We start from the raw sequence: 26528 nt of genomic DNA, 5'->3' as shown, positions 1-26528 counted from the left end.
AGCGGGGTGGATCCCTACAGACATGAAGGTGTCTGTGAATTCATGCTTCGCCCTGGAGTAGGCTGGTTTATTTATCTGGGAATCTGTGAGGAGGCTTCCGTTTCTTCCCAGCAATGCTAACCGTGACGCAGGGTCCACCTCGAACCTTCTAAGGAAGCAGTTGGGGTGCTGCCCAATGAGGAAAGAACTCAGCCACACTCTGATCCCTGCTGTGGCCCTGGACTGGCTGGCTATGGGGTGGTGCTCTCCCGAGGGTCCACATCAGGGGGTAGCAGGGGCAGCAGGACAGGGCAGGGCAGGGCAGGGCAGGGCAGGGCAGGGCGGGGCAGGCCTCCTCCCCAGTTGGGCTGTGCTTGAATTCCTGAGTCAGCTTCATAAAAAAGGTGGGGTGCAGTGAATACTGGACTGAGGACAGAATGTTCTAGAATGCAGGGGATGAGAGACTGGTTCATCTCAGTTGTGCTAGGATCTGGGACAGAACGTTACCAAGCCTGGCCTTCCACTGAGCACCTGCCTGGTGACTTGTGTTGTGGGAGTGGCTTCATTCCGTCCCTGCTGCCTGGGCAACCAGAGATGCCATCTGTCTTGCAGAGATGAGCCTGAAGCAAAGTTTTTCCTGAACCTGTGTTTTTCCTGGGAAAGGGAGACTCACCCCACTTTTACGTCTGTGGCTGGTCTACTCTGAGAATCAGAGTGGCTATTCTTGGTAAATGCTCAACATACTTGTAAATCGAGGATATTGGCAGTGAAGGGAAATCAAGTGTAATTCTTTTGTTAAATGAATTTTTTTTTTTTGGTAGTGGAGACAGAACCCAGGGAGGCCTCACACATACTAGGGTCTTGGTTGATTTCTTGGTCTTCGGGACACAATAACCGACACCCACAACTTACAGGAGAGGTTGATTTTGGTTCACAGTTTGGGGAGGATCCAGTCCATGGTCGGCTGGCTACAAGGTGGGACAGCGCGGTGCAGGGGGCTGGCGGAGGAGGGCTGCTCACTGCATGGAGGACAGGAAGCAGAGGGTCGTAGCAGGATTGGGGAGGGTGCTGCCCCTCCCAGGCCACGCCCCCAGTGACCACCTCTTTTGGCCAGGCCCCACCTCCTAACAGCTATAAGCTATGGACCCCATAATCCACTCACTTGTCAAAAGCCCACCCTTAGGCACATGCGGCTCCTTCGGACCTCTGGGCAGAAACCGTAACAAGAGGCAGGCACTCCACCCTGAGCTCCCCACAGCCTGAAGTCCTGGGAGTATGGGTTAGTCTGGCTTGGCTGGGGGCTTAAGAAGCACACGGCTATTATCTTGGGTCCAGAGGCCAGAGGTCTAAGATGGAGGCGTGGTGGGGTGGTTTCCCCTCCTCTCCTCTTCGGTCTGTCTGCCATGCAGGGCTGAGCGTTAAACCATGACCTGGTGCATGCTAGGAGAGCACTGCACCCCAAGCTACCCTGGCCCCTGGGGCCTCTCCTGTGGTTTGCAGATTACTGTGTCTCCGGTGACACCCCCAAGATTACCACTCTGTGTGTGTCTATCCCAGCTGCCTTTCTTACAGAGACCTCCATTGAATCAGATTAGAATTACCCCAGGGACTTCACTCTACTTAAATTACCTTTCCAGAGTCCCAGACTCCGTCTCTGGCCGTGCTCGGAGGCACTGGGGGCCAGGACTTGCGCACAAGAATCTTACCCCAGGGGCAGGTTCAGTCCCAGTGCGGTGCCTGCTGCAGCCTTGGTGACAGTGGCCTCTGTTTATTCAGTGTCCACCTTGCGCTTAGCACTAACTTGTTAGCAACTCTGAAAAGCAGGCGCTGTTGAGATGTCGTATAGAGAGAAACTGAGGCAGGGAGGAAGTCTGAGTCAGGCTCAAGGTCATGGAGCAGCATGGGCTCTCGTCATGGACCTGTCTCTGGTGTCCGTGCTGGCAGTGGCATTTTCTCTTAGGGCAGCGTAGGAGACGCCAGACAGACAGCTGGTCAGACACATGGGTCCCAAATGTGACGCTGTCCAATGCGATGCTGTCTGGGTCCCTGTACAGGGAGGTGACTGTGGTGTGGTTGTCCTCATCTGTCGTCCTGGGTGGGATGCCTGCAGGCCTGGGGTCTGGGGACACAGTCAGGTGCCACCTCCCAGAGGTCCTGAGTTTGTCCACAGTTGCCAACCCTGGTTGCAGCAGGGGGGGGGGCATAAAACAGATACAACAGCATCCATAGAACCCTGACGTCACCCCAGCAGCACCTGCAGAGCCCTGACGTCCCCCCCCAGCAGCACCCGCAGAGCCCTGATGTAAGCACACAAAGGGGCCAGATTGGCATTTGGCAAAGCAACCAGACCCCTGGTTGAGGGGTGCGGACCCCTCTATGCCCAGATGCACCTAGTGCCGCAGGTCAGAGCTGACGTGTACTCCTTGTGGTGTGGCCAGGCTCCAGGCCTTTGTTCTGCCCCTCTGCAGGCCCTGTACCCTTCCACAGTGCTCTGTGCTCTGTGCCTCGTGGCCCCCCACTCTCCTCTCCCCTCTTGGCCTCCCTGTTGCATGGCTTCTGTCTGTGTCCCCTCTTTTCTGGTCTCCCACATGACAGATTGCTGGCTTTGCTTCAGCCTCCCTCACGTGGGCAGATCTCTGTGGGACCAGAGCCTTTAAGGCTCTGGGTGAGGGACACAGTTTTAGGTGGGGATACCATTCAGCCCGCTACTTCAGCCCCGGTCTTTCTGGGGCTAGGCCCCTGGCAGAGCACCAGGGGACCCCAGAGTGCAGCCTGACGGGAACGCCAGAGTGAGTCTTTTGTGTCTTCAGCCACCCAGGGGCGCCTGGTGCCCCTAGGGAGGGTACAGTGTGGATCATGGCCAGGCCTCGGCTACTCTGGTCCTACCAGGTGGTGTCTCGCATATGCACCTCTTTTTCTGGTACAGGAAGCCCACGAAACAGCAGCTTGGCCGCCCTGTGCGCCAGCTCCAGGGTGCTGTGTTATTTCTGGCTTTTCCTCCCCTGGACAGTCTGGCTGAGCGAGGCCCTGCTGCTGCCCTGCTGTAATGCAAGTCTGGGGGGCTCCCACCCTGCAGGGCTGAACAAAGCGGGTCTTGAGCGTGCAGGGCTTCTCATGGGCTGCCCAGGCCGGTTCTGTGCCGGGGAGGCTGGCTTTCCAACCGGGGTTTTGGTCCACAAAAGGCCTATTCAGCGCTCCCCAAAGCCCTAATGAATTGCAGGCCCTCTGGATGGCAAGCAGCAACCCCCCACCCCACCCCGAGAGTCCCTGTCTGGTTTCCATTCTGCTGTAGGCTGCGCCCCTGTGGCTCAGACACCCTTACCCCACCCCTGCTGTGGGTCCTGGGACAGAGGCAGGGAGAATTTGAGCTGCTGATGTCAGCTTGGTGATCACTTGCCAGGGCAGTGGTCACTCTGGGGAGGGGGCGAGTGTCTGGCTGGAGCCCTGAGCTCTGCCTGAAGACAGGGTGGGGCACCCAGGGCAGAGCCCAGCACCCACATGGCCAGCGGCCGAGTGTCTTGACCTCCCTGGGCTTGACTTGCCCCACCTCTGAGGTAGGTAAGGTGGCAGAAGCCGCTTGGGGGTAACTCCTGTGACCTCCCAGTGTCCAGGGGTTGCCATGGTCATCACTGCCACCTCTGACTGTTCCTGAGAAGTGCCCCAGAGACCGGAGAAGGAGATTCCACTCTTCCTGTGCGCTTCGGGCAGCTTCAGACCCGCTCCTTACAGCGCCAGCAGCTCATCTCACTTCTGTGGCTGATTTCCCCGCACCCCGACTCCCTCTCCTGACTTCCTATGAGGACCTCCCTCTGGTTGGGACTGAGTCAAGGCCCATCCATCTCTGTCTGTCTGTCTCTGACTCTGTCTGTCTGTCTGTCTCTGACTCTGTCTGTATCTGTCTGTTTGGGTCTCTCTGACTCTGTCTGTGTCTGTCTGTATCTCTCTGACTCTGTCTGTCTGTCTGTCTCTGACTCTGTCTGTCTCTGTCTGTGTCTCACTGACTCTGTCTGTCTCTCTGTCTCTACCCCTGCCTATTTATCATTCTCCTTGACCCTCACACTCACTGCCCTCCCAAGACAAGGCAGTGTCCTCCTGGGAGGACACAAAGAGGAACTGGATGTGCCAAACCAGATTCATCTGGCATGGGCCAGACAGAGGAGGGGAGTGGCTGAGGTACCCCAAAATGAGTAGTATTGATATAATAATGTATAATACAATTAATAAAAGTATTAGTAGCAGTTAATCATCATGTGTCAATTTAGTTGGGGTAAGAACTTCTTAGCAGAGGAGTGACGCACACTTCTGGGTGTGTCAGTGGATGATTGGCATGCAGGCCAGCAAACTGGAATACAGACAGGCAGGGGGAGTCCTAGCCCAGAGGCAACTAGTGCTGACCAATGGGGGGCATGGAGAAGAAGGAAGTGCTCCCATTTTTTGAAGAGTTCCAGTCTTTTTGACATTCTCTCCTGCCATCACCTTGGGACATCGGACTCCAGTTTCTTTGGCACCAACAATTCTCCAGGGAGCTTCCAGGCCTTTGACCTGGGCCTGGTGCTGCATCCCTGATCCCTCTCGGCCCACAGCTTCCATCTCTGGGCTAAGCAGGGCTGGATCCTCCGTGTTTCCAGCACGTAGGCGGCCACTGTGGTCTCTCTTTGCTGTTGATACTCTCAGCCACTAGTAAACCCCCATGTAGAATCACAGACATATTTCTTCTTGATTCTGTTCTCTGGAGAACCGTATGTAACACACTATCACAGCACTAATAATGTCAGTACAATAGTGAAAGAAGGCATGGTGACGTGGGTTTGAGCGCACACCTGCAGACCCAGAAACTGAAGCTCCTTCTGTCCCTAAAGCAGATCGGAGCTGAAGGGCTGTAAGAATCCCCCGGAGGCTGGATGACCGTGAGGCATGAATTTGGGGGCCACTACTTTTCCCTGTTTTTTGCAAAGGAGTTGACACTCACTGCAGGCCCAATCTGTCTTCAATTGTTCTAAGGGTGTAGCGACTCCAAAATGGTCCATCAGCATGGAGGGCAGTGTGAGGTTTCTGCTTTTTGTGACCAGCCTTCCACACTTGTATGTGACAAGGACGTGTTCATGAGAAAAACTCCCCTCTGTGTGGGCAATTTGAGAGAATGAAAATCAAACAACCAGTATTGACCCAGTCAGTACATCAGGCTGGACTTTTCAGTGGGGAAAGAGAGCAGTCACCATGCACAGCCACGTCTGGGCCCCAGGCTGTGATGTGGACAACCAGTGGCCATGGGAGTTTACAGGCCTGTCTGGCTGGAGGGAGGGTCTCCAGCCGGCTCTGGCTCAGCGGGCCTGGGAGGAGGGGCAGAAGATTTGCATGTTTAATGAGTTCACAGGTTCTGTTGCCCTGGGGGGGGGGACTCTGGGAAGCACTGGGATCCATGAGTCATCAGGGCCTTAGGGTTTCTGGAGATTCTGATCAAGTGTGCGATAGACTGGGGTCACATGTCCTGACAGGTGTGCCTGGGATTTCCGATCCACCTCAGTATCTGGGAGACATGCGGGTCTCATTGGGGTGCATATTAGTTTCCAGCTTCTTTCTAGAGCTGGATCCTGGAGTTATGGGGCAGGGTCCCAGAGCCTGTGTCTTGTTTGGGATGGGAGCCGAATATTGAACCTAGGACCTCACATAGGCTGGGCAGGTGCTTTTCCACAGAACTACACCCTCAGTTCTTTTTAATTTTATTTTGAGATAGAGTCTCAGTAAGTCATTCTGTTGGCCTTGAACTTGAGGTCCTCAGCCTCCTGAGTAGCTGTGATTACAAGCGTGTGCCGTGCAGGCACAGCCTGTGTCTCTAACCAGCACACTGAGCAGACTGGTGTGGGGGCTCCTCCTTCACAGAGAGAAATCTGTTGCCACTCTGTCAAGCTCTCCCTGCCCCTGGGGTGCTTGCTTGTGGACCCTGGAGGAGGATAATCCAGCCTCACCAGGAAACACAGACCTGTGTTCACTGCATCCTCCATGGAGTGGAGGGAGGGGTGCACCTGTGCACCCACTGAGCTCCCGGGAGGCTCTCAGTTTTCCAATCTGTGAAATGGGAGAATGCTTTTCCTGCTCTCACAGCAGGGTCTGAAGCTGGTTGGCCCACAGTTCACCATGGCCGGGTCACCAGGCTGGCCCTTGCTGGTGACCAGGATGGGAGCCAGAGCCTCACTCTGGGGCAGGGCTGAGCAGGAGCCGGTGGTATGGGTGGCTCGGGCCTGGCAGTGGCCACGCCTGGGGGGTGCACGCACACAAAGCAGTGGGTGCAGGCGCGACCCTGCTTGCTGTCGTCATCAACACCGTTGTGTGCCTTTGCCGGGTGTCTCGGGATCCTCACCAATGGCACTTAGGACATGGAGCAGCAGCAAGCTTGTGAGAAGACAAGGGACCCCCAAGTTGATCAGCAAGTGCAGGTGTGTCACAGTGATCACTGTCACACGGGCCCACGCCCACCCCAGTGCAGATGGAAGAGTGGGCGGGATGGCTGCGTGCGAGGGGGTGGAGCCAGCACAGGGCGCATGTGCAACCACCCGGGTGAGCCGCGTGGCCCCGCCTGGTGCTGGGCATCGGCCCAGGAGACCTCGCAGGTGGACCAAGGGGCCCAGGGCACAGGCCTTTCTCTCCATTTTGTCTTCTCCATTTAAATTTTTTTTGTAAAATTTTAAAAATTTTATTTTAAAGGGAGTAAAACTAAGCAAAATAAAACAAAGCCAACCAAAACAAAACAGTGAAAGTGATACAGGGCTTGAAAACAAGATAATAGAAACTCAGCAATGGCCACCATAATACCTCTTGTCATCTTCAAAGGAGCTGCCCATACTTTCAGATATAATAAAATCAAACTAAACAAAGTAGAATAAAACCAATCAAAACAACCATGAAAGTGATACAGGACTTCAAAACAAAATAATAGGAAGTCAATAATGGCTACCATGATGTATCTTGTTATCTTTGAAATAACTGTGCATGCCATAAAATAAAATAAAATCCAAGTAAACAAAACAATAAAACCAAACGAAAAAATGAAAATGATACAGGACGATAAAACAAGATACTAGAGAATTAACAATGCTACCATCTTCAGAAGGAGATACCTTAGTTGCTATACTGCACATTGTTATCCTCTAAAAATGATGCTCAGACCACTAGCTTTAGGCCTGCAAAGTCAAACACTAAACACTGCAAGCACCAGTAGCTATCGTCTCAGTCTGTGTTTTACCGAATCAACTAGTTGGTAAGGGGTCTCTTGTCTCCCAGCCCACACGACAGCTGGCTCACAGGAAGGGGCTGGCTTCTTGTTTCTCCTCTCTGCATGCCCAGCTCACCAGGCTAGCAGCACAGGGTTCAAGCACAATGGCTTTCAGGCTGTGTATTATCACCAAGCCTTTGAGTCAGCTTAGTTATCATAAAGTGTGAACAGAGTGAAGATTTCATGGATGCCTGAGAAGCAGCCTCCCTGGGAATCTGTCCTCAGTCTCCTAGAGTGGTGGCAGCCAGGGGTCTCTGTGTGGCCCTGTCTGTGTGATTAGGGCTGGGTCTTCTTCCTACTTCCAGGGCCATGCCATCTGCAGACCCCTGGCTAGCTTGATGTCCCTAAATGCATGGAATAAACACTCTGAGTTTAAAGGAAGTAGGTCACAGTGGTAAGCAGTTGTCGGCCCTGTTCTTGGGAAGATGTGCTATTTTTCATGTATTTTACATTATGATCTGTCAATGGTTCTGGAAGCTCCTCTAATTGCAAAGTAGTGATAGGTACAAATGTGAGAGCAGCAGTGATGCTGTGTGAAGATAACAGTGATTTCTAATCAGTGAGCAGGTCTCAGGTGTTGCTCCTGCCCCTGCAGAGTGCTGTGTGTAAGCCCAAGAAAGAGATTGCTAGTGTTTAGCTACATATGAGTGAAAATAAAGGTGTCACTGTTTTTTCTGAAGTCTGTTCCCCAGGAGTCTGTGGGCTCCTGATTCTCAGCCCTGGACTGAAGTTTCCTGGCTTCTCATAACCATGTTAAACTTTTCCTTCTTCTTTTCTCCCTCTTTCTTCTTTCTCCCTCCTTTTTTTCTTTCCCTTCTTGCCCTTCCCTCCATCTCTCCATCTCTTCACCACTGTATGACCAACCTTGACAAATATTTCTAGAAGCAGCAAATGAAATCTTTCAGCCTTGGGCATGGGGGGAGCCTGTACTGTGGGATGCTCGGCCTGATGGGAGCCCATAGCACCTGTGTGAAGTGGTGGGCAGGTTGGGCTGCAGCACTTCCAGTGTCCCCCTGCAGCTGTCTGCTCGGCCGCCCACTTCAGAGGGCTGTAGGAGGACAAATAGCCTCTAGGTTGCAGATACTCCATTGCATGTCTTGGGATGATCAGAAATTCCCTTGGCCCAGCAGGGGCCACGGGGCCATGGGGCGCTTGTCCAGTGCTCTGGGGCTTGGCCATTTTGCTGTAACAGCAAGCTGTTTGGTGACTAGAACTTTAAAAATATATATATATCATATATATATATATATATATATATATATATCCATATATCTCCATATATATAACTCCTATATATATATATATATGTATATATATAACTCCAATATATATATATATCTCCATAATATAATATATTATATATATATCTCCAAATGTTTTGGGCTCTCTCTATTCTCTGGGCTGATTCTCTGCCAGATTTGCTACACTCAGCAGACCCTGAAGTGCTGTGAATCTTGTAATCTACAAATAAGCCTCCAAACTCAAGTTCAGAAAATGGGGCAAAAACATATTTTAAAAAGCAGTGCTGATTTATTTTATCCTGGGCCCAGCGACACAGTGCAGTTGGAGTTTGCAAAAGCTGTGTGTTCTCGTCAAAGCTTGAAGCCTTTATGTACATATCACAGTTTACAAAGTAAGGGGCTATGGGCATGGATCAGGAAATCTGCTAAGGAAATGTTTCCCTTAGCAGAAGACAGAGAAGTCTAGCAGTAATTAACAATCTTTTATCAGCTTATTTTAGCGCCACATCTATTATTTGTAGAGGGCAACAATGGTTAACATATCAATTAGTTTAGGTTCCTAGGGATTTACAATTTTTACAGAGGAGAGCATTGATGAACATGAGAGCATTGATTAAGATATTAATTAGGTCACCCATAGGGGGGAAAATGCATACAGAACAGTACTGCAGCCTTATAGGTACTTTGGTCATATAAACATAACGAAGCTCTTTTTGCTAGTGTATAGCATTCCCCAGTGATTTTAGTCAATGATCCAAATCATTGGCTCATGGGGTTTTTAGACATAGGTATCTGTTTATAACCTTGTGTCTTTAAAATCATAAGCTTTATAGTTTGAACCTGATCTTTGACATAGTTTATGAACTTGTTTACAATACAAGGCCCAATAGGAGGATTAACAAAGGTCCTGCAGCTGCCATTATTAAAACTATTAATTAAAAGGAGAAAGAAAACCAACATTTAAATTAACTCTGTTCTGTCATACAAGTAACAATTTTTTTTCTAAAGCCAGACAGAGGCTTCCTTGGGGTCTCTGTAAGGGAGAACACAAGATTATCAGTTACATTTGGCAATCTTAAGCTTTAAAGAGTCCTTGGAGGAAACAACAGTCCACTTATCCATAGGTTGATCACCTTCAGAAGCCAGGACCTACTTGAAGTGGGAATGATGAATCCAGGCAGGCTTTCCGGCTACTTTGATAGCGATTGGAGTGCTGAGGACTACAATGTAGGGACGTTTCCAATTGCAGCTCAAGAGATTCACAGTGATGCCTCTTGATAAGGACCGGTGTCCCAGGCTCCATGGCAGGGTGTTCATCCTTGCAGTGGGCAGCAGGTGGAGGATGTTGTTGTCAAAATAACTGGTGGATGGAAGTCAGAACTGGCTGAAAAGTCTGGGGGTACTTAATAAGATCTTGATTAGCTAAATCATCTAATTTTTCCTCAGAAATCTTAGGGATAAGAGGAGGAGGTCTCCCATATAAAGCCTCAAAGGGGGAAATACCTGCAACATAGGGGGTACATAAGTCACTCAAAAGAGCATAAGGAAGGAGACTCACCCAGTTCTCACCAGATTTTAAGGCCATTAGTAATTAGCATCTTTAAAGTCTGGTTTATCCTTTTTATTTTTTCTGAACTTTGAGGCCAGTAAGCACAATGGAGTTTCCAATTGATCTGCAAAGCTTAGGTTAGTTTTTGAGTTATCTGGGCTGTAAAAGCCAGGCCATTGTCAGACCCCATGGATAAAGGGGAAGCCAAATTGGGGAAATTGCTATCAGGGCTGACTCAGACTTACTAGGCAAAGCTTTAACACATTTAGTGAAAAACATGTATCATTACTAATAAGTATTTATTTTCTTGAAGTCCAGGCTTCCCTATTTTTGTAAAGTCTATTTTTTAATGTTCTTTAGGCATAGTCCCACGTAGTGAGCAGTTTCTATTTGTTGCAGTTGTTTTGGGTTCACCAATTGGCACTGAGTGCATCTGAGGCTCACAGACTGGGCAAGCTTTGATATTGGCCCCCAGATGCAAGTCTTTTCAAGTGCAAATAGGCTCTGACAAAGTAGGTGGGGTTCACCAGTAATGTCAAGGCAATCTCAGTTCCCACTAATTTTGTGGCTGCCTTTTGGGCAGTGGCGTCTGCCAAATTATTTTTTCATAAAAAAGGTCATCTCCTGCCCAATGGGCTCTAAAGCAGATAATAGCCACTCTTCTTGGCATCAGATGGCAGCTAACAAGTCAAAACTTGGGGAGCAATTTTAATCTTTTGGTCCCAGAAGTCAATAAGCACTATTTTTGATAAATGGCCCCATGAACATGGGCAGTAACAAATGCATACTTTAACAACTTGAGGCCTCAGTGAGGGCAATGAGTTCAGCCTGTTGGGCTGATGTTCCTGGCTCTAGGGTTGGTTCCATAGAATTTGAGAGTCTGTGGTAACAGCAGCTCCCGTGACCCACTTACCTTGATAGATGTAACTACTTCCATCGGAGAAATATAAAGGAACTCTGAATAGTGGCTCATCTGTCAAGTCTGGTCCACAATACAGTCATGGAGGGGCAAGGAGGGACCTCATCACGAAGCAGAGTAACAGGGTTTGAAGCCGTTGTTCTCTTGAAACTGATGGTAGTCAGATCTAGAAATAATGCCTGATGATGCATGATTTGGGAGTTGGGCAGTCATCAGTCTGGTGGGGCCTTGATGAGAGTCTCCAGCAAATAGGAGGGGACAATTAAGAGTTTCTGTCCAAAAGTTAATTTTTAAGCCTCCTTTACCAGGAGGGCCACCGAGGAAATCACCTGCAGACAAGGTGGCCATCTGGCTATCACATAATCAAGTCTCTTGGAAAGATAGGCAACAGGCCTCTGCCAGGGTCCCAAACTCTGGGCCAGTCCTATGGCTCCTAGAAGTTTTTGCACTTGCTTTTTAGTCACAGGGAATGGAATCTGTTGGATGGGTTGCATTTGCTGGGAGGAAAGAGTCTTATTTTTTTTTTAATGGAAGGTCCAACAACCAATGCAGTCTTTTTGCCCAGCAGAAACCTCTTGAGCCTGGTCTTTAGGGTCCTCCCGGTTGTCAGATATCTTTTAAGCAACCTCTAATAACTGACGGAAGGGCATTTTCTCAAATCTCTCAAACTTTTGCAATTTTTACGTAAAAATCTGGGGCTGACTGAGTTATAAAGGCAATATTAATGACCCTTGCATTTTTAGGTGATATTGGTGTATAAATGTGATAGGCCTTTTGTAATCTTTTCAGAAAACCCTGAGGGAGACTGATTAGCCAATTGCCTCACCTCTGCTATCTTGGACATATTGGTGGGTTGTAGGGAGTGGCGCGACAGCCCCATTGCTGCCTCCCTGCCTCTCTCTCCTATGGGCATATGATGCATCTGCCTACATTAACCATAATCCTCTCCTGCTTACGTCACATACCCGGAGGTGATGATGACCCATCAGAAAGCACCCCGTAGCCTCTTCCTGTCCCACCAGCCCGCCCTTGGCCTATAAAAGATGTGATCACTTCCTGAATAAATGAGGCTTGATCGGATTCTCTCGACTTGCTTCAATCTCTCTTTGTCTTCCCCCTGTTCTATTCATCCCCGTTCCCCCTCCAGGTACACCCCACGGATTGATCCACAGGCCGGATCAAGTGGAGCCCAGCGTGGGGGCTCCTGGCACGGGGGAGTCAACGAGGGAGCCGTTCGAGAACGCCGGCTAAAAGTGGAAGCAAATTGAATCAAGGAACGAGACTAAAAGTGAAAGCACATTGAATCAAGGACCGAGGCCTGAGTGGATGACTGCCCAACGTGCCGCCCGAGTCATGGTGAGTGAACGGCAACCTCATTCCCTTTCCCGGACATGGGTCAAGCATTGAGCGAACATAAATTGTTCGTGGGAGGCCTTAGCAAGGCATTAAAGACAAGAGGGGTAAGGGTGAGAACAAAACAATTGTTGCAGTATTTTCAGTTTATCCATAAAGTTTGCCCTTGGTTCCCCCTAGAGGGCTCTATAGATACCAAGAGGTGTAAAAGAGTAGAAGATGCTCTAAAAGATTATTATAGGGTTTTCGGTCTGGAAAAGCTTCCAGTGACCACCTTTGCATACTGGAATTTAATCTCTGAGCTGCTTGCCCAGCGGCATGCAGACCCTAAGATTGAGGAGACGGTCGCACAAGGCCCTCCGAGCTACACAGCCTTATAGTGCCCCTAAGATGGCACCTGCCTCCGGCAAGCCTTATGGCACCCTTAAAATGGTGCCTGCGTCTGGCAGCCTTGCCCACAGGAATATAAGTCATATCAGATAGAGATGCATAGCTCCTGTTGTGATGCTGTACAAGAATGTACTGGCTTAGATAATGCCACTTATTTTACAGCCATACTTACAAAAATAAAAATGGCAGCAGCCGGAGGCAATTGGGGCCTCAACCCCTTTGTATCAAGAAGCCCCATATACACCTGAGCCTCCTGCAAAGGCAAAATCAACAAGCCAGTCTGTTGGTATAAGAGGGCTCCAATCCATGTCTCAGATGGGGGAGGTCCTCAAGACAAAATGAGAGAACTTTATGTTGAGAAAAAACTAAAAGAAATAGAACAGTCTATTCCCAAAGATCAATTACCACCCGTTAGCTCTCCCCCAGTCACGGGGTGTGGATTTAGACCCACAAACTTATGATATCCTTTCAGCCATTCACCATGTACTTAACCTTACTAACCCTGATTTAGCGCAAGACTGCTGATTGTGCATGGCTTTAGGCAGTCCTATGCCCTTAGCCATCCCCTCCAACTCAACAATTGACCCCTTTCGTGATCCACAGAATTTTACCTGTAGACCTTCCCAATCGTTTCTAGTCCAGCCATTATATTCTAGTACACCCAACATATCCATGACCTGCCTACAGGGCTCTCGCCAAAATGATTCTACTCTCATAGATATGGGCCATCTCCTGTCCACAATCTGTGTTCAATTTGTCAATCATACAGCCCGCCTGGACCCCCGACAGGACACATTTTTGTCTGTGGTAATAATAGGGCCTATACCTATATTCCAGCCAATTGGACAGGTACATGCATAACTGCTTCCCTCCTGCCCGACATAGATATTGTCTCAGGTGACCAACCTGTTCCAGTGCCACCACTTGATTACATTGCTGGCCGCCAAAAACAAGCCATAACACTGATCCCGTGTTTGGTGGGAATGGGCATCACTGGCACTGTAGCCATGGGTACTGGTGGCCTTGCCGTTGTCTTAGATAAATATGCTGATCTATCCAACCAGTTGTCTGAAGATGTTCAAGCTTTATCCTTTATTATAAAAACTCTCCAAAACCAACTAGACTCACTGGCAGAGGTCGTCTTACAAAACAGACGAGGGCTAAACCTGCTCACGGCAGAGCAGGGGGGAATCTGTCTCGCCTTACAGGAAAAATGTTGCTTCTATGTCAATCAGTCCGGTGTTGTGTGAGGCAAACTCCAAGAAATAGAAGAACAACTTCAACAGTGACGACAACAAATGGCTGCTAACCCCTTCTCCTCAATGTAGGGGGACTTTTCCCTTACCTGCGCCCCTTTTGGGTCCCCTAGCTGCCCTGTTGCTTCTCCTTTCTGTGGGTCCTTGTATTTTTCAGAGGATTATGACGCTCAATAACTGGATAGACGCGTTTATGGCAAAGCCCATTCAGGTACAGTATCATCAGCTGGAGATGGCAGATCAACAAACCTACCGGGAAGGAATTCCCACGAATGGCCCATATGACGACGCGGCCTAACTGCCCTGGAGCAATGGACAGGCAGCCAGAGACGGGCAACTAGGACATACATGCTACACCACCGGCCGCCTAAGACAGGCACAGGACCAACTGCTGTCCTGCAAGCCCATGACGGGTAAGGCCTGGTTGGGTTCATGTAATGAGGTTCCTTGACCTAAGACAGGCGCTGTCCTCACAGGGCCTGCCATACTCCTGATTAAATATTATAGAAAGGGAGGAGATGTAGGGAGCCTCGCGACAGCCCCATTGCTGCCTCCCCGCCTCTCTCTCCTATGGGCATATGATGCATCTGCCTACATTAACCATAATCCTCTCCTGCTTACGTCACATACCCGGAGGTGATGATGACCCATCAGAAACTACCCCGTAGCCTCTTCCTGTTCCACCAGCCTGCCCTTGGCCTATAAAAGATGTGATCACTTCCTGAATAAATGAGGCTTGATCGGATTCTCTTGACTTGCTTCAATCTCTCTTTGTCCCCCCCTGTTGTATTCTGTTCCCCCTCCAGGTACACCCCACAGATTGATCCGCAGGCCGGATCAGTGGGTTTTCTGGGGTGCCCTAATGGCTACTGGGAACAACTGGCGATACCGATTGGGAACCTCCTTACCTCTGGTTGTCCAATCAGGGTGGGACAAAAGGAAAACATGGTTTTGGCATTCTGGATCAGAGGGCAGGCTTCATCTGGATGGCACACCACTTTTTTGTCCCAGGGTGCCACATGGCAGGTCATTGTTTTACTGAAATTATATACTTAACAAAAAGACTTTTTTATAGGTAACAAAAGTAATTGTGCCATATAATCTCCCATATGTCCACAACACATGTAAGAACTTGTATTTTATCTCTATAATTGCTAATCACATTAGGCACAATAGTTATTTCTTTTAAATTTAGATTGGCTTTTTCCAGTACAAGACGAATTTTTTTTTCTCTGTTTTTTTTTTTTTTTTTCAGCAATCAAAATCTTAACTCTGTCTTTATAATCTATAGCATTCCTGGAAATTCCCCCAAACTCACAGTATTGTAAGTTATCCGGTTGGGCTCTTTGCTCTTGATAGCCATGCCACAGAAAGAAAGCATTTTCTCTTTTACATTTTTACTTTAAGACAAAACCACTTTTTTAAACTTATTACCAGCCAATTACCCTTTTTCTTGCTTTTTAGACAACATTAAAACCTTTAACAAAATCCTTGAAGTGACTTTTTTTAGTAGTCTAAAACATATTTAATCATTTTATGTCTTTTCACCACATTAAAATGCTACATTTTAAAAAACTGTAACTTTCTTAACTGGCTCAATTACAGTATGATCTGGTTTTTACTTGGTAAAGTTAATATGATTTTTAAAACCCATAAATATATATATATGTGCACATATATTCATATTTTAACCAGGAAGAAAAATACTTTTTAAAAGGCATGCTGAGGTTGCAAGTAATCAATTGAGGACTAAAACATTAAACAAGGTGCCACAAAAGACAGAACCAACATTAAAGACACAAATAAAGATTTTTCTGTCCCCAGTTTGGCGAGCTAAAGGAACACAAATGGGCCCCAACGACCCACACAGGCCTAGGTCCCCCACACAGGCCTAGACCACACATACAGGCCTAAGCCCTACACACGGGCCTAGGTCCCTCGCATTACAAATGGGCCAGAGCCCCGGAGTCAGGTGCATAAGGAGTGCTAGCTCGTCTGCAGTCACTGTGCACATCCAATTACAAACTGGCAAAAACCCCGACAGGGACCGAAGCCCAAAGTTACGAATGGGCCCCAAAAGCCCTAAATTACAAAAAAGGGCCCTGGAAGTTGTCTCATTTTATCTGCAGTTACAAATGTGCGCACTCAGATTACAAACGGGCAAAGAAACCAAATACTTACAGATGTTTAGCTGATCGATCGGTGAAAAAATTAATTTGGGGGGGGGGTCCCCCAGTAATCTCAGGCAAGCCCCTAAATCTTGTAATCCACAAATGAGCCCCCAAGCTCAAGTTAAAAAAATGGGGCAAAAACATATTTTAAAAAGCATTGTGCTGATTTATTTTATCCTGGGCCCAGTGACACAGTGCAGTTGGAGTTTGCGAAAGCTGTGTGTCCTGGTCAAAGCTTGCAGCCTTTATATACATATCACAGTTTACAAAGTAAGGGGTTATGGGCGTGGGTCAGGAAATCTGCTAAGGAACTGAGGAAGATCTTTGTTTCCCTTAGCAGAGGACAGAGTAGTTTAGCAGTCATTAACAATCTTTTATCAGCTTATTTTAGCACCACATCTGTTATTTGTAGAGGGCAACAATGGTTAACATATCAATTAGATTAGGTTCCCAGGGATTTACAATTCTGTACAGAGGAGAGCATTGTTTAATATGTCAATTAGGTCACCCACAGGGGGAAAAATGCATATAGAACAGTACTGCAGCCGTACAGGTACTTTGGTCATATAAACATAACGAAGCTCTTTTTGCTGGTGTACAGCAGTTAGCTGTGTGCAGTGTGGTGGACTCAGTGTTAGAACCTTTGCGGCCCGAGCAAACGACAGCCAGGGACATGAGAAGGAGGGGCTTTCTCAGGCAGGGCTTTGCTCACAGGTTTTCCTCGGAGGCTGAGGGAAATCTTAGGGTCCAGAGAGGCACTGGTTTGTACTTAGGACTTATTTTTCCTTTTGATTGATTTAATTAGAATTTAATTGTTGAGGTTACGATTAACTTTATCCCTGTGTCTCTTCAGGAAATGAGTTAACCTGCCGTTGCTCTCATGGGTAAAGTATGTGCTGATGCATTCTGCCTTTCGCTTCTGCGGCTCTGTCAACCCCCAGCCCCCTTTTTCCCTGTCAGTGGCTCCAGGATACCTAAGGAGAGATTTTCCATGTAAGTAAGCCAAGTTTAGTAAAAACAGGAGTGTACATACATATGAGATGTGATAAAATACAGACTATTTCAATTAAAAACTTATGCAGTAAAACCTCATCACCATTAATGCCCTTAAAATGCTTCCCTCACTGTGAGCACACTCACCCCACGGTCCTGGCACCTTTCTGCAGCAGCTCCGGAGTCCCCTTTCCTGGGCATCTTTAGTTGCACTGTTCTGGCCACCTCGCTGTCCTGCATGGATCCCAAAGATTAACTTGTCACGGTCACTTTGACTTTGGGGAGGGGCCAGAGGTTGCACGGTGCCAGAGCCAGTGAGCAAGGTGCACAGGGATGCAGCGCGATGTCTTCATGGGCTGCCTTCTGTTGCAGGGCACCCAGCATTAGTTAGATAAATGGTGGGGATCCCGTAGGAAAACTCAGCCAGCCTGCAGGTGCTCACTTCTCCCCTTCTCCTCTCCTCCCTGGCCCTTTGCCCGCCTCCATCTCCTTCCTGTTAAACCCAATCCTCTGTGCCCTGGGCTCCCCTGAGCAGGGTCCCTGTGGGATTTCCTCTGCCTGCTGGCTTGGTCCTCTGTGTACCTGCAAGAGCACGAGTGTGGGAAGCCCTTTGGCTGACCCGTAGCTCATGCAGGCATCGAGAGGCCCCTGCGCCTGGGTGGCAGGATGACACACCTCCTCCTCTCAGCCACCCATGAGGCAGCTGCTGGACCAGTGCTGCACCCCCCATCCTCTCCTGCAGACCAGGGCTCCTAGAGGGTTCTGATAACCGCTGTGGAGGGAGAAGGTTTGAAGGAGCACTGCAGAATTTGACTGTCAACTTAACCCAAACTTGGGGACTTTTCAGGATGTCATTGACTATAACATTGATGTTACTTGGCTTCTTAAAAATGCCAGAAATGCTCAAGGCTGGGGTGGCACTTCTGTGTCGTCACTGGCTGTCTTCTTGTTTTCTGGCCTGTTCTCTCTGTTCTGTGGGCAGCAGGAGTGCCTATGCCTATGCAACCAGGGGAAGGTGGTGGTGTATAATTATGCTGGTGAGGCATGGTTTCTGAGAAATTGAAGTTCTCTTCTCATCACCCGCCTTTGCAGGTGGTGAGGTCTCCATTACTGGGAGTAACCAAGTGAGTTGGCCAAGAAAACCTCCTGGAATATATCAATTGAAATATTTAAGACTGTAGGGCTTGCATGCAGTAATGAGCTTTTGGGGTTTTCACCTTCAATGAACCTCACACAGGGTGATTGCTGGAGAGTACAGGGTGGGGTTGTTTAAGCTCTCCCCAGCCTTCCCTTCTCCAAAGCACCTGAAGATGCTCCCTTGAGACCGCTCTCCCCAGAAGTGTGTCCCTGCGTGTTACATCTGTGATACTCAGGGTGCCTATGGGCAATGCACCAGCTCCTCCTGGTGCCTTTGGAAGAGGTGGCATCTTCCTGGGCTGCTCCACAGCTGGGGCCCTTGACCTGCAGTCCAAGGTCACGGCAGGCTGCTTGTTGAGGTTGCTCCAAGCTGCAAAGGCAGAACTGGAAAGTTGTGACAGAGACCATCGGCCATGAGCCTGGAATGGTTGCCAGCTCCTTGTTTATGTCCTCACTCTGTGCAGTGAGACCAAAGATTATGAGTGGGTGAAGGTTTAAATCACAAGATTGGCACAGGGAAAGACCCGCAGACACTCATCTCCCTGAAAGTCCTCCCCTTCGCTTCACACACACTCGTTCTATTGCCCAGCCACTTCCTGAGGCAGCTCTGGAGTCCTCTTTCCTCAGTGTCTTTAGCTTTGCTGTAGTGACCACCTCCATGTCCTGAGTGGTTTCAATTTGTTCACTTTGCTTGGTGATTTTGACTTTGGGGAAGAGCTGGAAGTCACACAGTGCCAGATCCAGTGACAAAGGGGGATGAGGACATAGCTTTCACTGCGTTACTGATCAGACCCCTAAACACACGTATCAAAGAGGACTCCAGAGCTGAGTCAGCAGGTGACCAGAAGGATGGATGAGCAAGTGTGGAGCCAGGGGAGGGTTTCCAGCCTTACTGGTGACAATGTGTCTTTCCCTGCAATACATTTAGAAAATGTATTCGTCGCACAGATAGAGGAGAATGGAAACAAATTCCAAGCTCAAGGCTGTCCAGGTTTTTGCACCAGCACCGCGCACAGAGCCCGGAGGCAGAAACCACCACACACCCCTCCACCAGGGACGCCCCTCCGCCAGCTCTACAATGCAGTGCCTCAGCCACAAGAAGGGGCGAAGCACTCACACCTGGAAAAGGTGCTGAGCCACGGAAGTTGGATACCAACCATGACGCAGCGTGTGGCGCCATTCATAGAGACGCCCGGAACGGGGACACCAAAAACAGGAGAAGCAGACTGGAGGAGGCCAGAGGTGAGGGCCTGGGGAGGGACTGCTGATGGCCTTAGAGGCCATCAAATTGTTTGCTTTAAAGTAATTGCTTTTGGAAGAGACTGAGGAAGGCTTCATGGAACAGGCAGGACTTCAGCTGGACATGGAAGACTGATGGGAAGATTAAAGGATGATGCTAGGGAGACATCTGTCTGTAAGCCAGGCCTGAAAGAAAGAAATGCGCCTTCCTGGTAAGCAGCCATGGCGCGAACAGCGGGTGAGCCAGGAGGAGAACCAGTCAGCGTCTCCTGTGAGCCTACCAGCCCGTGGGCTGAGAATCAAACATCCCATCCTCTCCCCAAGTTAGCAGCTGGGGGCCAGAGGTCTGAGCACCTCTAGGGAGGATGACCGTATGCAGTATAGAAATACGGAGGATTTCCTTCTATCCTGTCTTTGAAGTCAAATGTTGTTTTCACTGTTTTGCTTTATTCGGGTTAATTGTTTTGCTCTATTCAATATTGCTTTGAGTGGTTTTATTGTGTTTTGTTTTTGGTTGGATTTTGCTATCCTTGATTGAATGGACAGCTATTGTGACGATAATGAGATATACCATGGTAACTATTACTGTTATCCCGGCATCCTGCTCTGAAGTTCTGTACCAATTTCACTGCACTGTCTTGATTGGCTTTGTTCTGTCTTGTTGTGTTGTATTTAACTCCCTTCAAAATAATAAAAAATAATTACTTTTATGTTATGTCACTTTCGTCTCCTTTTAAAAAGTAGTGCTGATGCTAGCAGTGTGACATGCAGGCGTGACCATGGCCCCACGAGTTTTTAGGGGTCAGCCTCATACTGACCTGCATCCATATGAGATAATTTGGGGCAGGTTAGGACCCTAGTATATCTTTTTTTTTTTTAATGGTTAGTGGGGTAAACACCATTCAATCCATAACAACAAGAAATGCAATTCACCGGGGTGTGGTGGAAAGTAGTCTTCTTTTCCCTCTGGCCCTAGCCACGGCCTTCCTGGGGTGGGTTTTCCCACTGCCCCCGGCTGTTGGACTTGGCCACTTGCCTTGCACTGGCTGAAGGCCTATGAGCTGATGGGAGAGGCCACTCCTATGCCGTGTGGTTTGGCCTTACTCCTGGTGCCCCTGCCATTTATCGAGAGGAACTCACCCAAGTTGGCAGGTTGTCTCAGTCCCAGAAGCAGAGGCAACTGGTCCTGAGTCCCAGCAGCACCAGTCAACCTGCAGAAATAGGCTGAGCAAAAAGCGTGTGTTTGTTGTTTTGAGCCTGGGAGTTTGAGACCATTTGTTACATAGCATCATTGCAACAGGTGCTGGCCAGTACACAGAAACTCTGGTTGCACTTTGTGAAATAACAAAGGTTTATAGACTCATATGAGATCACTGTCCACTCCAACACTTATTTTACTGATGAAGAAGCCAAGGTACTTAGGAGGTTAAGTGACTTACCTAGAGTCCCAGAGCAGTGGTAGTGAGGCAGAATTCTGTTCTCTTTGTGTGGTATGATTATTGATGAGGTTGGGGTAGAAATGGAAAGGAAATGGAAATAATTTGAAAAATTTCTTCCCTTCATTGTTGCTACTGTGCCTGGTCAAGACCCGTGAAAGGGAGATTATGGAACAACAATATGGATATGAATTTTGTCTTTTGGTGCTTCTTCCTTAGAGGAAGACAGAGCATGAAATAGGTCCGCTCAGGGCTGATGGAGCCAGAACAGCAGATTCCACACTGCATGGTCCTAGGCCAAGGGGATGGAGGTCCAGATGCAGCTCACAGCACACGCAGACTCAGGAACGACCCTTTCACTGGCCGCATGCAGAGGAGTGCTGGGCCGGAAAGGCCAGCGTGTGGGTGAGGAGGGGTTCAGGGTGTAGGAACTTTACAGCGATTCAGTGAGGAGTGAGTGACCGCTAGATTTTAGTGACCAAAGCGTTTTCTGTAGCAGCCTTGAGTGCCCAGATACATTGTCCTGGGGCCGGCTGCTCCATGGCAGCTCCTCACGCACAGTGAAAACGCAGGGCTGTGGGCTCAAGAATGGTTAAGATTTTCAAGAAGGCAGCGTCAGTGATTTGAATCACACTTAGGGCCTCCTGAGTGGGGGCCTTGTGTAGCCCCCCCGGGTTGCATCCTGGGAACTTGTCCTGTTTGTCCTGAATGCTTTAGGACGATGACAGTTTCAGGGGCATCCGCTGCGTATCACGTTATCAACCATGATGCATCCGCCTAGAAAATGCCAGAATCAGGCTTTGTACGAGGCAGTTATATTTGGGTTCCGCACGGTGGAAGTGACCAGCTTTGCTCTGAGAGCAGAAAGTGAACTCTGCCCTTTGGTCCACCCTCTGGGAAATTCTCCCAGGTTACCGTGTGGCCCCCAGCGCATGCCTTTCCCGGGGAGTTTAGCGCACTCCAAACACGCTTTCTATCTAGGTTGCTAGGAGACACAGGATGCCAGTTAAAGCTGAATTTCAGATAGGTAACAGATTTTTAGCATGTCTCACGCACTATTTGGGATATACTTACACTAAGAAAAGATGTGTTATGTATTTGAAATTCAAATTGGATTAGGCATCCTCTCTCTTCTTTGTCAACTCCTACGCCTCTATATTAAACACCTTCTTAAGGTGCTGGGACTATCAGTTATGGCCACCAAATCTCGGGCACAGATTGGGAAACCAAGCAGGGCTGACTTGTTGGAAAGGTGGAACTAAACCAGGCACGGGGCCTCTCAGGATGCAGGTCTGTGTGTGAGTCCTGCCAACAGGGTGGCAGATAACAATAGAATTTTGTTCTCTCCAAGTTCTGGAGGTCTCCACCGATGGTGTCCATGGAACTGAGCCCCCACTGGGCGGGATGTGACCCGGGCTTCTCTCCTTGGCAGGGCCAGCAGAATCCCAGTCTTCTCATGGGCTCTCTGTGCCTCCCCTGGGGGTTCTTGTCTCTGCGTGAGCCTGAGACACCAGCCCAGTGGCTTCCACCCACTCTGGTGACCTCGTATTTACTTGATTGCCCTTGCAAGGACCCCATCTCCATGTGAGGTCACGTTCTGAGATGTTACGGTTTAGGACTTGAACTTGGCTTCCCTAGGGACATAATTTAACCATAAATACAGGCGCAGGACAGTTCAGGGTCTTTTTTTGTTCTTCAGTTTTGTGGGATGACCTGTCTGTGTCTACTCTTTGTGTGATTAGCTTTAACTGATGACAGTCACAGCAAACCAAGAGACATCAGGTTCCAGATGGGCAGCTCATCAGAGGACACACTGTGGACAAAACCAGAGCCATCCATGGAGAGGTGGCCGAGTGTCTGTCTCCAGCCATTGAGGGGACATGTGGAAATTTTTGGACGGGAGGGAGCACACACGCTCACTTCTGCAAAGCAAACATTCCTGGAAACGCTTGCTTCATGCAGGCAGCCCACCCACTCTGCACAAATATTACACAAGCAGCCTTAGCTTTGGAAATCAAGGGGGAAGAGTCTGCAAAATCCTTCGGAGCCATGGAGCCAGTGTTTACCTCAGTCTCGAGGCCTGAAACAAACACCTTTCCATTTCCATGGTTTCTGCCAAGAAGAAAGACGTTTTCAGCTGGCAGGGGTAGGAAAAGGTATCACTAGGGAAAAAAAAAAAAAGATGTTGACTGGGTTGTGTTGATTGGCAAGCTCAGCTGGGACTCTAACCACTTTAATGCTTTATCAGAAACCGGGTAACAGCCAGTGTGGACAATATCTTGTTGAATGGGCATGAGTAATTCTAATAAGGATGTGAGTCTGACACCTGGAACTGGCTGGGTTAAATCCAAAGCCAACGGTAATACTCAAAAGGAAGCCTTGGCCATCGTGTGAGACAGTTTGTGACAGACAAATACTTGGTTTCATATCAATGTGTACAAATATTTTGTATCAATCAAAAAATAGAAATCAATAAAGAATCCAGCTTTGATCAACACTTTTTCTTGCTGCTTTCTAGTGAGAAGCGTTGATAAGACTCTTCTGGAGGGCTGAGAAATGGAATGTTCAAGGGGAGGCACACAGTGATAAAATCATCTCTAAAAATTTTCCTAAGAGTTGTCCAGCTTGGGGCCACATACGGAGCGGCACCAACCAGCAGACACACGCTGTCCTTTCAGAATGTTGCACCTTCTTACAATCACACTCCCGAGAGGAAGGAGGACCCAGGAACGCGAGCTCTGAATGAGTAGCATATTTAACCCAGTATATCCAAGCTCTTACCAGCTCTCTGCACAGTCAACACAGAAGCGATTTGTGAGGTATTTTACATGCTTTGCTCCACTCCATGCTCCTGGAGCTCGTGTGTGCTTCATGCATACAGCGTGTCCCAGGTACCTGGAAGCTGAAATCCTTGGTGTCAGTGGGTTCTCTGGGCAGCTTCTGCTGTCCCCTTCTGCCACCTGGAAGAGGAGGATGGAGAGGGAGAAGAGAATGGGGGAGTCAGAGGAGGAGCGGTGGTCCAGCCCCAGGCGGGCCTCTTGGGGGCTCTGTCTGCCCGTGGATGTTTGCTGAGCCTGGTGCAGACCGTGAGGGGAAGCAACATACGTAGATGCCATATGGAGATGCAGGAGTGATAATCTCCAAGCAGGAAATCCAAGAAATTCCCGAGTTAAGATTTTACCAGAAAGATCAAATCATCCTCAGGCCGTGGAGCTAAAAGAGGAAAAACAAAGTAAAACAAAACAAAAACAAAACCAGGAAGAAACTCAAGAGATTATGGAGAAAATATCCAACCGGATCCTTCCAGGGTGGAGAGGATTCCATAGGGATGGAGGAGGTCTGAATATTCTGGAACTTTCTAGGCTGGTAGGTGACATAGATCTGCTCGTAGCCCCACATACCTTCCTTTCATGTGGGTTTCAAGAAAGGTGCCTAAGAAGGAAATGAATCCGAATTCTTGGCTCACAGATACTCCCCTGGAAACCAGGTCTCTGGTTTGAAGGAGGTGGTGGGGTCCGCCTCTGAGGAAGTACTTGTCAAGACAACCCGGTGCATTCCACCGTGCTGAGGGACGGCTCTGCTTCCCTGTGGAGGAAAGGGACAGAGTGTGTGGAATCCCAGCATCTTACCTTTCACCAAGACACACAAAAGGAAATGTCTAAATCGTCTCATGGACAGAAGTTTCTAGAACAATGGGTGCCTATTAATAATCACTTGACAGGCTTGGGTTCCTGTGGGGACATTCAGGGAGTCATGTGTGTGTGTTATTATTGAATGTTTTCATTCTTTTGGTACTGAGTGGAACTCTGGGAAGGTAGGTAACAAGGGCACACTCACCAGGTGTGAGCTGTAAGAGCTGAGAGGGCCTGAGGGTGGCCCTGGTCCTCTGGGAGTTGGTTCCTTAGCACTGTGCTCCGGACTCAAGGGTATCATTTCAAATGGTGCCTCCTTCATCTGCTCATAAAATTAGGGTAAAGTCTGTTTCCGTGAGCTACCCAAGTTGGAAAATCGAAGTGGAGAGTGAATAGTGATCTTGGACATATTGGCATAGGGCACACTGATTCATGTGCCTTGGATCTTGCTGAATTGAGTTTTTTCTTACCTGTTTTTTTCTTTCCTATTGGATCATCAGCATTTTCCCTGTCACTGAAATTATTTGTAAGCTTAATTTTTAAAAACTTTTTAGTGTGGAGGTTTAAAAGCATGTACCAAATTAGAGAGCAGTTGTTTTTATCATGAATCTGGTGTACTGGTTGCTCAAGTTTCCGTAATTATCAATACTGTACATAGCAAATCTTGCTTCGTTTTAATTTTTATAATTATTAACACATGTTAATTGAACCAGTCAATGGGTTTCACTGTCACGTTTCCAAATGTGTGTGTGTATCCTGCATCTTGTTTCTTTTAAATTCCCACTCATGCCAGATACTGTATTTGGAAACAGTTTCAGTGAATCTTAAAATTGTACCTCTGAATGCTTCAGGATGTAGAGCTGAGAGATAAGGAACCAGTAACTCATGGGCTGGAGATTTGGCTCATGGTAGAGCGCTTGCCGAGCATGCAGAGGCCCAGAGCTGGACCAAAACAAACAGACGAACCCCAGGAAACCATTTATTTTCATGTACAAATAATACTTTCTAGTGTTGCTAAATGTCTTACGAGTTTTATTTTTTGAGAGTTGTCATTGGGATCCAAACAAGTTTGCTTCATTTAGATTTGTTCTCATTTCTTTCTTTCATTGTATTAAACTTATTTGTTGAAGAAATCAATGTATTTTCTTTGTAAATTTCACACACACACGCATGCATACATGTGTGTGCACACACAGTGATCAAAAGACACAGTGAATGCTTAATTAAAAGAAAACTTATTCCTAGAAACACACACTGCCAAGAGGATGGGGTGAGTGCCTTCCAAGGGAAAGGGGGATTGGAGTGTTTGGGGGGCTGAATGGAAGCATGTCATTTACTGTCACATGTTTTTAATTCACTCGTTCACCGATTTTTTGACCGCTCCTCCCTGATCAACACTGACAGCAATTCTTGCCACATAAAAGCATCCCCGTGTGTGATCATTTATTCACCTTATTCCCTGGGTCCAGAACCTGCGACTGCTGGGTCTGCATCCAAGTCAGAGTGACACAGGAGGGAACCGATTCGACTCGATCCATTGCAGCAGCGCGTGATTAGAGACCTGCAGGAAGGGGCAGCTGGACCGCCTTAGGAGGTGGCGGGAGGGTGGATGTGTGTGCTTCAGGTGAGGGGGCTGGGCGTTAAAGGCAGGGTACCTTTTACTAGAATAAGCTTAAAATATGAATATTCATTGTACTTCGTATACATAAGTGGTATGATATACACACACATACACACTGTGTGATGAAGATACATATATGCATGTGTGTGCGTGTGTGTGTGCATGTGTGTGCATGTGTGTGTGCGTGTGTGTGCATGTGTGTGGGAGAAGATGTTGCCAAGGCAGCTCCCCTTGTCTAACGTGTCTCTCTGTCTTTTGTTTTCCCTGTTCTCTAGTAGTTACAGCAGAAAGGCTAATCACACTCAAGTTCGGGTTCGAAGGGATGTCCAGGTGACTGCCGGT

General features: G+C 48.3%; 2 long non-coding RNA genes across 3 annotated transcripts in view; one reads left to right on the top strand and one right to left on the bottom strand.

The window, feature by feature from the left end:
• Positions 1–20217, top strand: part of LOC134470430 (uncharacterized) — a 36529-nt gene extending 16312 nt beyond the window's left edge. For both annotated transcript variants that reach the window (XR_010039309.1, XR_010039310.1), the window contains exons 2-3: positions 12106–14370; positions 16982–20217. This is a non-coding gene — a long non-coding RNA (uncharacterized LOC134470430). The remainder of the gene's footprint in view (positions 1–12105; positions 14371–16981) is intronic.
• On the bottom strand, positions 6646–12109 carry LOC134470431 (uncharacterized). Its single transcript, XR_010039311.1, has 2 exons — positions 10953–12109; positions 6646–9993 (listed from the first exon to the last, which is right to left on the bottom strand). It is a non-coding gene; the product is annotated as an uncharacterized LOC134470431 (long non-coding RNA).
• Positions 20218–26528: the final 6311 nt, after the last annotated feature.

This window comes from Cavia porcellus, unplaced genomic scaffold (genome assembly GCF_034190915.1).
Source record: "Cavia porcellus strain 051 isolate PalLab524CR breed Dunkin Hartley unplaced genomic scaffold, mCavPor4.1 scaffold_15, whole genome shotgun sequence".
Lineage (NCBI taxonomy): Eukaryota > Metazoa > Chordata > Mammalia > Rodentia > Caviidae > Cavia > Cavia porcellus.
The sequence above is the reverse complement of the archived record's forward strand: the minus strand, read 5'-3'. Positions and strand labels throughout refer to the sequence as shown.